Here is a 12,246-nt window from a genome sequence, read left to right on the forward strand (position 1 = left end):
CAATTATTTTTGGTAGAGAATTGGGCTGCAGATGCAAGGAGTTTAAAATGCAGCTGCTGGTGCCTCTTCTACCATTGATACAAGCCCAGATGTTAGAAAACTTTTCTTTTTTAATTACTTTTGAATAAGGAGGTACATTATAATTCCAGACTGTAGGGATAAAATCAAATCCTCAAAAGCTAAGCCTCACTGCCATGATTTGGATCTGCAGCTTCAGTTCTGTCATGCATCTACAATGTGACAGTCATTACTTACACATCATCCTGTCTTCACCCCCTCTGTGCCTCATGCCCTGCACGGATTTATTCTCCGAATCAGTGTAGTGTGTTGAAACTCTTCTCTGCAGGGTCCCTGCTTCATATGGCTGAAGAGAAAGGATGGCCTGATGTGGAAACTGTGGAGAAGGCAGAGAGGAGTGTGGTGCTGTCCTGGCTTGAAGCAGCTGTCCGTGCTGGCTTTTTTGCTGGAGGTCACTTGTGCATTTCTGTCATTTGGTGCCCAGCGTGAGTTGACTTATTGGGATGTGCAGAAATGCTAATTTCTCTGGGATGTGGCTTGAGCAGTCAGGAGCTTTGCTGGTCTGATAGAGGGACAGGGCTCTGTGACACCAAGGGTCAGATGCATGTGCTAAGCACCTGAAAGTGCTTGAGCTCTTGTTTTCATCTCGCCAACCTGTTTTTAAACCTGCAATAAAGGCTGTTAGCCCTGCATTACAGCAGGGTTGCAAAGATCAACCCTGAAATGTCGTGTTCCTCTTTGTAGTTTGCCAGCAATACCTGAGAAGGGCTCAGCAGATATAGCTATCACACACATCTGAAAGGCACAGGGGAATGCTCTCTGTATTACATCTGGATTCGCTGTATGGTCACAGAAGAAAATTATGTTCCTGGTTTAGGAGCTCCTCTGCAGATCCACTTGGTTTGTCAGGGCTATACTCAACTACCATTAGGAAGTATGTCTGGAGGGGTTCCTAGTACTATACTCCATTATATTGGTTTTGGACTGGATGATCTCCAGAGGTCCTTTCCAAAACCCTAGCACTCTGTGATACAGGAATTGGGTTGTGTGTCTTAAATAGGCTTGGGACTACTTGTAGAATGCAAAGGGGCAAATGAAATACTTGTCATTGAACTGTGATTGTCATTGACACTGTGGTCCTGTGGAAAGCAAAATAATGAGACTCTGTAACTAATGGCTAATACAAAGGAAAGCCAAATTAAGGTTTGGGGTTTTTTGGTTTTTGTTTGTTTACTTGGTGATCTTGGGATGGTTTTCCATGTACTTAATGATCTTTTTGGTGTAGTTGGTTCTCTGCTGGGCTTCCACCTATGTCTTCACTTTGTGTGACCACGGTGGTGTTAGCTGCTGACCTGCTAATGTTGGCAGTCAAGCTGTTGTGACTGATCCTGACTTGTTACAGCTGGACTGCATGCACAGTCCCATGCTGCAGGCATTTGTGTGGTTGACACTAGGTCTAGCAAGCAAATCCCCTTGGAATACAAGTAGGTTTCCTGCTGGGATTGTTGTTGTGTGAGCCTCACCTCCCATATTTAAAGCAGTGAAGTTATTAAATGAGGAAGGGGGGGGGAAGCAGAGAGGCAGTTTCAGCTCAGCAGCCTCGTCTGTGCTTTTCCAGTGAAATGTGTCCCTATTGTTTTGAAATCTTTAAGTGATAAAACACTTGGTGTTTGTTTCCCTCAGACAGCAAAGAACTGCAGCGAGGCAGCTTACTGAAGCCAGGTGTGGTTTTCAAGAAGGCCTTAATCTTATAAATGGCAGGAAATGTGGTCTCGACTGAGCTGGTCTTCAGGAGGCATTACCACAAGCAGAGAAAAGAAAGTTCTTTGGATCAAACCTTAATCAGTTGACTGGACTCCAGCTGCTCAGGAAAGGAAAAGCCTGGTAAGGAAAAGGAGTTGCCCAGCAGACCTCATGCTGGACATGGCACGAGTAGCTGCAGCCTCGTGCCATCATGCAGAGAGCACTGCAAGCCTTGCTGCAGTACAAACCATAAAGACCACTGGGGTGTTCTGCTCTGTCCTAATGAGCCAAGCTGTCAGAGCTGGCCTGGCTCTGCAGATGGGTAGGCCTTTTGGACCCATAGGTTGCATCCTGGATAGAACAAACCCTCCTGTCCCACCCCAGCCACTTTTCATGCCTCCTCAGGGAATTTCTCTGGCAGAGGCCAGCACTAGTCATAAAAGAAACAGGCAAGCTGGCTTCTCCAGTGCTAGTCTCAGGACCTGTTCATATAAATGATCAAAAGAACAACAGGATCTGCCCTGTTGATTGGGATAGCAGTTAGTGTTGGCCACAGAGATACAAAGCTGCTGCTCCATCCCAGCATGCCTTTCTGAAGTCAGCAGAGATCTATATGGTCAGAGCAGCAGGTTAATGTGTGGTGGGATGTGCAGAAGATGTTTGTGTGGTCATGGCAGAACTGGCTTTGTCTTGTGTCCCCTTGAGCTGTCACTCAGGTCTGCAGAGCTGTGGTGTATCAACTGAATTGTAATTTTTGCTTGTGTGATTGAAGCTGGTTTTTCAGGTCTCTTTCAGTTGGGGAAAAGAAGCTTGGAAAGTACAAGTGAACTCTGGCAGCTGTGTGCAGACACACCAGGAGTAGGTGGACTGCAGAGATCCAGCAAAACTTGTTGCCTCATCTTCTGCAACTCTTGGGACTGCTAATTTCCTATTCCTTCATGCTCACCAGTCCAAGCAGTTTACAGTAGACAAGGCAACAAGTTTTGCTGGATCTCTGCCTAAGGTCCTTCAGTTTCTCACAGCAGCCTCGGAGCAGCTTCCACAGGAGTTCAGAGCAGAGTACAAGTTATCTACCAGGCTCTGTCAAACATGTAAAGGCTGGCTCTGGGTCCATTGGGCCTTCCCTTATTACATTTGGCCTTTTAAGCTACAGGGAGCTTTAGCACAAATACAAAATTGTGGCTGTTCTGGAAACAACCCACACCTTCAAACCCTCCCTTTCCTCTCCTTCCCCAGCCCCAAATCTCATCAAATGTTTCGTCCCAATCTTAGCAACTTGGACTTGAAACCTGTTTGCACACGAATGCTGCTACCAAGAGGGCTTTTTGTAGTAACACATGTAACACATGGCTGTGTTATTTTACTGAGTGCAGGGACTGTGTTTTCATTAGGAGCACTAAAGCCTTTTGTCACTCAGTTAATGCTGAAGCGAGTTAAGAATCAACATGCAGCTGGTGACGGGTGTTTTGCAGCTGTTGGGACTGTTGCAGGTTACTTACTCTGCTTTCTCTTGGACTGAGCTGCTTCCCCCTGACAATGGAAAAATGAGCAGTTGTATGGCTGCTTTGTGCTCTTAAGGGTATAATTTCCCCTCCTTTTCCATCCTGAAGGGGTGTCTTCTCCTTTTCTCTCTCTCCTTGCCCACCTAGATGAAGACTGTTCTGGCAAGTTTCCTGCTCCTTTGGCCAGGGAGGCAGAAGCAGGGTGGAAAGGGAGGGGAAAACAGCTGTCCTTTAGGTTTCAAATCAATGTAGCTCCTTAGCAGGCTGGCAGTGTGAGCTCAGTCATTAGGAAAGCTGCTCTTTCATTCAGGAGGTGGCCTGAGCCAATTCAGGCTCAGGCTGGGACCAAAGAGGTAGGAAGTTCAGTCCTTTCCAGCTTGTAGGATGATTGCAGCTGGCACAGGCTTCTGTTCCCAGTGTTTCATTCATACAGAGCACTGGAGGACCACGTTGGCACTTTAGAGGTTAGCCTGTCTCAGAAAACTAGTGGCATATTGTTCTGTGTGTGCTTGAATTCCCTCCTCTTCGTGAAAGCCACCTTCCCTGGAGATGAGGAGTGCGTGCAGGAAGGAGATCAGGATTTTCAAATTGAGTTAAATGGCTGCACTGAGCAGGTTTTAAGAAAATGAGGTGGATGGGGTCAGCCCTCGGATGCTTTTAGCACCAGAGTACCCCAGTGCTGCTACCTCTGTAGCAGCTCCTGCATTCAGTGATGATGAATACCTGAAGCTCTGAGTGATACCTGGAGGACTTGCAGGCCCCACCTCAGTCCTAGCATGAAAGGTGGCATTTGCCTTCTGAAACATGTGCTGATCCCTTTGCTGTAAACTGCATGTGGCTCGTGGCTCTGCTAAGTTGCTGTGTGGTATCTTGGGTTGTATTGTGTCATTTATACGTGCTGAAAAATACACTGAACCCCCAGGAAAAAATAGACCTGAGCTGGAGCAATGCTAGACCCTAACTAGCACTGGTGAGGTGTAGCACTACCCAGGCCAGCCTGATGTCACCATCAAAGCATGAGGGGAGATAGTTCAGGGCTTGCTGTCAACCTGTTTCTGAGAATTCTGATCTCTGAAGTGTGTTTTGATCTCAGGAGGTGGCAGTGGGGTGCATAGCAGCTGAAATCTCATTAGCAAATAATAGGCCTTACATGGAGAATCTGCCTCGCTGACATCTTGATCTTACTCCATCACTTCTGATCAGCAGGGTTGAAAATTCATTCTTGTTTTGCAAGTGTGAACACAGTATCACTGCTCTGGTTTACAAGTGACAGTGTAAAGAGCCCCGGTGTGCAGTGGCAAGGGGGATTTTAGCATGTTTAAAGGAAGAGCTTTACAGATTTCCCAGTGTTGCTGTTAGGGAAGTTCATTTTTTGAGGGATACAGAAAATACTGCCTACAGCTATGGAATTTGAAGGACAAACATACCCCCAGGAAGGCAGCGGTTCTCATTTAGCTGAAGAAAGGTTGGTTAGCAGGAAAAATACTTCTTGCTCAGGTGCTCTGTTGTTTTCTCCATGAATTTGGTTGTCCAATACACTTCTTCCACCTGGCACACTGCGAAGTGGTCCCTAAATCAGTAACAGTCCTCGAATCTGAGAGCTCGCAGGGTGATGACATCGCTAGTGGCAACAGGTGAAAAATGAAGTAATGCAATATTATACTAGGGAATAGTTCCACCTTCAATACCAATTTTAAAGAAACCTTTCAAGTCACTGTTATGCCACAGGGAGGGACGTGTTTCCAGTGTGCTCAAACAGCACAAGGCACTCAAGGATCTCCAGACCATACCTTACGTAGCACGTGTGTCCCCAGTGCAAAGTGGAAGGAAAAGCTGTCCAGCCATGGGATTGCATCACGCTGCATATGGTCTCAAGTTGTGCCAGGGGAGGTTTAGGTTGGACATTAGAAAGAATTTCTTTACTGAGAGGGTGATCAGGCATTTGAATGGGCTGCCCCGGGAAGTGGTGGATTCTCCGTCCCTGGAGATATTTAAAAAGAGACTGGATGTGGCACTCAGTGCCATGGTCTGGTAACTGCAGCGGGAGTGGATCAAGGGTTGGACTTGATGATCTCTGAGGTCCCTTCCAACCCAGCCAATTCTATGATTCTCTACAGGCACATGATTTTCTGGCCTTGCAAGCCTCCGGATCCTCTAGGCTTGGAAGAGTTAAACTGCTGAAAGGCAAGTAGCAATAATGCTGTTAGCTCCGGGTAGGCTTTCCCTGGGGTTTGCAGGATTGTAAGTGAAGGTGGACTCCGCAAGCACTGAGGTTAGCAGGACGGTTTGATTGCAAAGAACTTCTCTCAGCAGCTGTCCTGAACACTTTTTTTTTTTTTTTAAAGAAAGAAAAAGGACATGCCAAAAAAAAAAAAAAAAAAAAAAAAGAAAAGGGGAGGGAAGCCTGTTTTTTTTTCCTCTGCAAGGGCTGGGTTGGTTCTGCAGTGACAACAGTGTGACAAGCAGAACACAGCAAAGCTGCGCTAAGGGTTTCCCTCAGCCTGCTTCCCTGCAGCGAGCTCAGCTCTGGCTTCCTTGGAGCCAGAAGCATTAGGGTACAGCTAAAGCATTGGGAGGCTGAGGAAGACTTTGATTTATGCACTGGGTAGGGTCTGTTCAGTCTTTGGTCTGCCTTGTTCTCTTATTTTCTGTCTGCGTTGCTTATTTTTGTCTCCCTGGGTACCTCTCCCAAGACTTCGTAGCTCGTTTGTGTTTAATCTTCCCCATTTGTCTACAGCCTCAGTTGCTCTAATCTCTGCAGGTCACTGTGCAGTTTGCGTGTTTGTTACTCTTTGGCTGATTGCTGCCATCAGCAGATTTGATCACGGTTGAATTTACATCAAAGAAACACCTGACAAAGAAGCAGGCCTGATAATAGGCTCTAGTTTCTTCTCAGCAACCCAGACAGGTAGAGGTGGACGAGGGAACGCTGGCGGGACCACAGGGGAGTTCGTGCTCTACTTTCAGCACCACGTCCTCTTCTCTCCTGCCTGATGGAGCACTGCAGACCCCTCTCTCTGCTGCTGTGAGTTCCCCAAAAATAGAGCTGCCACTGGAAAAGAGGCAAACAAGACAGAGGTAGGCCTTGCTCTTCTGCAAAATGAACCCATGAGGGGCTTGAGGGGAAGGAAGAGGCTCTCCTGCAGCTGCTGTTGTAACTGCAGAAATGCAGCTCACAAATCACAAATGCCCTTTTCCTGCAAAGAGTGTTGGGCTCAAATGCCAGGGTTGAGAGAGAGCCTATGGTTCCAGCATGATTCCTGCTTCTCTGTAGCTGGCAAAAGAAGAAGCTAATAAATCCAAGACCCGTAGCAAAAACACTTCAACTTAAGTGGCTGAATAGGGATTTTGCATTCATTTTTCTTTGTATAATTTATGCTGCCCAGACCATTTTCCCTGTCTAGAGTTTGCTGTTAGAAGCTGATTTTACATAGTCATAAACAGTTAGATATGGTTATACACTCACAGAGTGATACATAGAGATAGATGTATGTGACATTTGGTGCATTTGCCATGATCCTGTGTGATACCAGATGCTATTTAGGTTGGTGCCAGGGTCCACTACATTGGCACCTCCTGAGTGCACTGCTTGGGGGTTTGCAGAACATGGGAGATGCTCAGCTTCAGTGTTGCAGTGGTGTTTGGGGTGCTTACCCCAAACAACAGCCTTCTTCCTCTGCTGAAAGGAAAACCAGTGGCACCACATCACCTCTTCTTCTGTAGATTTCACCTGGTGGTGTTCAGAAGGTGGTAGTCTCAAAGCCTGCAGTTTTCCAAGAAATAAGAGAGTCTTGAGGGTCTGGTCAATCCCAGTGGATTGCATGTGTTTGCCCTGGGCTGGAAACCTCTGACAAGGAGAAACCTCAGCTTCCAAAAGGCTGTGATGAAAGATTTGGAGCCAAGGACATGTCTTTGTTCCTCCAGCACAGCATGCAGCAGCTTTACAATAGGAGTTGTAAAACCAGGAGTAAGTGCAAACCTGTCTGAAGGGGCAGAAGTCTTGTGTGCCAAGAGCTTCCTGCAACTTCTCCTGGGACATGGCCAAGGACCGCAGAGATCCCAGTGTGCAGAAACCCCACCTCTTTATACCCTTCTGCACAGAATCAAGCCTTGTTCTTTCATTTAACTCAAGCTAGGAAGACACCTGGTTTTTTGTGGGTAAATTGGGCAGGGATGAGATCCTGTCTTTGGCTGCAGAGGTGATAGCTAGAGCTGTCTGATGCTTGAGCTCCCTGGGCTTCCAGTCTTGAGTCTGCAGTTCTAAAAGCAACATCCCCCTTGGAGGGATTTCCAGCTCCTTTTATTCAGAGCAGTGTCAGAGGTGGCTGATTCCTTCCTGCTTCCCAGGAGGGCTGAGGATAGAAGAGCAGAACAGCCCTTGGCACCTCACACACTGGAAATAACATTGCCCAGTGGTCCAGAGGGGCTGTGCTGCCCAGCTGCTGGCCTCTGGTCCTGCTGTGCCCCTGTAGTGCTGATAACAACCCTTCAAGGGTTAAAGGTGCTAGTTAAAAAATAATAACAATAAATCAAGCCTGCTTGCAGTGTTATGTAGGGACTGTGGTATTCAAATGAACTCATGATAAATGGAGGTGCTGGCTCATTAGATACTGCTCTGGAGTTTGTCCTTGGAAAGCTACAGTTTCATCATGTAGTTGTGATTTGAGATGGTCCAAGTTCTGTTTTGTTTTGTTGGGGTTTTTTCTTCCAAGGATTTTCTGGGTTCAAAGCCATTTGCAGTCGCGAGCTGTTAAAAAAATCCCCAGCAAGCTCTTGCAGCCTGTCCTTGTATGCTTATGAAATAGAAAAAACACTTTTATTTTGCTTTTTACTGTTCTAAACCCAGGCTTGGGTGTGACATTTGGAGTATCTGCTCTTAGCTTTCTGCCGTTCCCACCGAGGAACGTGGTGAGGCGTCTGGAAGCTGCAAATTACGAAGGGGAAGCTGTGCTAAAGCCCAGCTTAACTTTGAAATAAAGCAGATAGAAAAACACATCTCACTCCCACTTCTTCCCTGGCATGTGAAGCAGCCACATTCTGAATGAAAACGGGGATAAATCCCATCTATTTTGCTGGGGCCCCGTGGCAGACACTGTTCCTCCTGTCCCAGCCAGCCAGCCTGAGTCCACATTTGAGGCATCAGAGCCATCGAGTGGTCTGTATAAATCTCCCAGGAAAAGGCAAAACCCAGGGGGGGAGAGGGAGGGAAAGGGACAAGACCATCCCACTTTCTGGAAAATTGTATGGATGGATGCCTTTTCTTCCTTTGTTATCCCATGGGTTTAAATCCTGGCTGCCCCAGGTCCTACCTTTGCCTGCTGCATAGGTAGATGCAACTACAGAGCACAGAGTAGCAGAGGCTTCAAATTAAACAAAGTAGGAAATGAGTCTCACCGTGGTGTGGCATGAAATCCTTGAATGGCATTTGTCTGAGTGGAAAGTCAGTAACTTGCATCCCAAGATGAAAAATAACTCCACCTTTATGAGAACAGTGAGGGTGCCCGCTCTAATTGTTGGTTCGCAGGAGAAAAGCAGAAATGCACTGAAAAATTTGCTCACAATAGCAGCTGCTGTATCATAATCTCCTGGTTCCTTTCTTGCCTTGCTAATAAGTAAGACTAATTTAATTTTTACAGCGTCCCAAATCTGTGGCTATATGATTGAGAGACTTAATAAGATTCTTCTGCCAAGCCAAGAAAAGCTTAGTAGTTTTTAGCTTACTTTCTGCTGGATTTCAGTTTTGGGACATTTGTACAGTGGCTAAGACTTTTCTTTTTTTTTTTTTAAATGCCTGTATTTCATCAGGATTAATAGTGTCTCGCTAGGTTATGATAGGTGTAAATTGGTAGTGCTGGAGCTGTGTAAAATGTTGGGGGAAAGAAAAAAAGAGAAATTTCTGGCAAAAGGAAAATACTTTGAATTGTTTTGATTTGCCAAACTTTTTTTTTTTTCCCTGAGAAAAAAGGGAAAAAAACCTAGTTAGTTTCAGCATTTTTCCAAATTAAAGGCTTTTGAGTTTTTTCCATTTGAAACAACTTTTCACTTTGAATGATCTTCAGAGCTAACTTTTATAAAGGGCTGCAGAGTCAAAGCGAAACATTTGTTTCAGTCCACCCCAAATGATTTTTTTTTTAAAAAAAAAAAACAAAAACACTTTTTTTCAGGATTGCCAGCGAACCGAAAAATCAGTTATTCACCCAGCTTTATATCCCATATACTGACAGAAACTTCAGAGCACCCCGGTGACTGTTTATGTAGTGCAGCTGCTGCTAAGCCCCCCATTTGTATGTTGGTAAATTATTCTGCTTCTCAGGGTTGCGTGAGACAGTAAACCCATCAGTAAGCGCCTGGTTTTTCTCCCTGGGGTTAAGAAGGAGGCAAATGTGTTATAAAATACATTCCTAACTTTTTTCTTCTTGCATGGCAGGTATTAGCTTTGCTGGCTGATGCACAGTTGCGGGACCTGTTTTAAGCAGGAAGCACGTGTTGTTAATCTCTTTGGAGACTCGGCTGTGTCAGGAGAAGGATTCAGGTTAGGAGCAGTTTTAAAGCAGCAGAGTTGGGCTTGGCTTCAGGGGGTAGCTGTACTTCAAAAGGATGAGGGCAATAATCAAGAAAAAATCCCCAATTTTAGGGTTAACCACTGTCAAAAACCACAGTTAAAATATGCTTTTCTTATGGTTACGCTGTGCAATGGATTGTGTATAACGTGCAGCTATTTATTTAAAACAGGTTGTTGTAACCCTTTTCAGCAGGGTGCCTTTTCCTTGTGTAAAGGGTTGTCTGCAGACAGCAGATACCAAAGATGGTAGGAAAAAAGTTTAAATTTATTCCTGCAGCAGAGAGATGCACTGTAACCAGAAGCTGTCAACCCTGCTCACCTGGTCGGGATTGCACTGTCTGCTGGAGAGAAAGAAGTCACACAGCACATGTTCATTTATCTTAATTTAAGCTCAAATCTTGATGCCTCTCAGGTGAAGGCCTTAAGCATTTAAAGCAGCACAATGCTCAGTGTTCTCAGTGCTCCTGAAGCTGCAATTTCCCCGCTGTGCCACTGTCCCCCAGGGATGTCCCCAGCCAGCCGGGATGCACCCCAGCGCCCAGCCGAGTGTGCCAGGATGTGGGTGCTGGAGCCTCCGTGCAGGCTCTGAGCCTGGCAAGCAGGGCCAGGAAGGGAGCAGTTGGGCTGGGATTAACCAGGAAGGGGTGCTCTTTATTTTTAAATTTAATTTTTTTTAGCCTCGCCTTCGGAGAGCTGACCCTGCCTCCAGGACAGACCTGAAGGTGGTGGGAGCCAAGCAGGTTCGCTCCCCCTCCAGAAGAATCCCATGAACCATGGAAAGGTCAGTTTTCCTCCCATTCCTTCTAGGGACAATTCAGTTCAGCAAATTCTGATCCCTTGGAGCCCTTCTCCTTCCCCAGTCTTGTTCACTTTATCCCCTGCACCTCCACTCCCCGCAGGGACCTGTTTTCTAGGCTCCAGTTTGATCTCCAGGTGCCAGCTCCTGCCTGGAGGGAGCAGCCGTGCCAGGAGGAAGGTCGTGGCAGGAGCACAGGGCGTGGGAGGAGAGGCAGGAATAAAAGTTTCTGGCAGGAGGGAGCAGGTTGGGACTTGCCACCTTTCCAAATTCATCCCCAGGGACACGTCCGAGAGCCGTCCCTCCTGCCCAGCACGTTTCTCTCCCTTTCTCCTCCACTCTTTTACCAGGGATTACACAGTCCCGGGGTGTCTTTGCTTTCGGGTGTGGGACCTCAAACTGGTTGAACCAATTCGTAGCAGATGATTCACTGGATGCGTTTCGGCCCTCACTTTGTTCCCTTTTCTGTCAGCACTTTGCAATTTTTGCAGACGTGCTGCCTGGTCCTCCTGTATCACGGCTGACCTGGGAGCCCCTGCCATGCATCAGGGATGTAAAAATTGTAGTTGTGCTCCATTCTGCGAGTAATTCTGGGTGTCCTGATGATCTCTGACCCACTAAGTTGAGGCTTTTCGGTAAGCAGATCTCAATGGGTCGAGGGTGATTGGGTAATTTATTATTAATTTTTCAGTCTCATTAGTTGTTCACATAGATTGGACAAATGTAACCACCCAGAATTCGGTTTGTTACAAGTAGTGAGACTGGTGAGGCCACACAGGTTTTGAGGAGTGATCTGTAGTGCTGGAGGGATGGAGGTGTTGGCTTGAACTCTGCTTAGATCTGCTCTCTGAGGCTGTTGCCACAGGGTGGTGGTGTCATCTACATCAGGGGTGGCCTTGCTGCCAGCATCGCTTCTGCCAGAGCTGTAGCCTGCATCTGAGATGTCAAAAAAAAGAGCAAACTGCAAGCTCAGCTCTTCCCCAGCTCCCCTGCCCTATTGCTTCCCTGAAACCTTTTCCTTGCCAGGGTGGGAGCAACCTGGCTCCCGGAGCAGCAAAATCCGGTCTTCCCTCCCCAGCTAAGGCAGCAGTGAGTCAGTGTGCTTGCAAGGTTTGTCAGCAGGAGGAACTGGTCTGAGGAACAGTGACCATGATGCTGTTGGAGCAGAGCCAGCTCGAGTCTGTGCTGGTGGTGTAGCCTGGGCTTTGATTTCTCCACGATTAACAGCATTGGAGGGCAGGAGACAGAGCAGCTGCTGCTTGTCAAGGCCACCAGGACCCACAGGTAACCTCCAAAGGCTTTTATGACCCTGGAGTTGAGCTGCTCCTGTCCTAGCACCCACAGCCCTTCTCCAGATGAAAACTCCACAGCTGGGATCAAGTCTTGCTGCTGAAACTGGGTTACCTCTGGCCTGCACTGGCCAGATCCTGTGTGGTTTTTTGGGTATTGCTGCTGTTTCCATTTGTACGAGTTTCCTCCTGGGTGATACGATCTGGGTCCAGACCCTGTTCTTGCTTTCATTTACTGAAAGCCAGGGTCTTGCAGCTCAGCTCACCAGACCTTCCTCAAACCCGGGTGCCCCCTAAAGCTGTGTCCTTGCAGCCATTTTCAGAGGTCAGTGCCCA

The sequence above is a fragment of the Heliangelus exortis genome, chromosome 3 (genome assembly GCF_036169615.1).
Source record: "Heliangelus exortis chromosome 3, bHelExo1.hap1, whole genome shotgun sequence".
Taxonomy (NCBI): Eukaryota; Metazoa; Chordata; class Aves; order Apodiformes; family Trochilidae; genus Heliangelus; species Heliangelus exortis.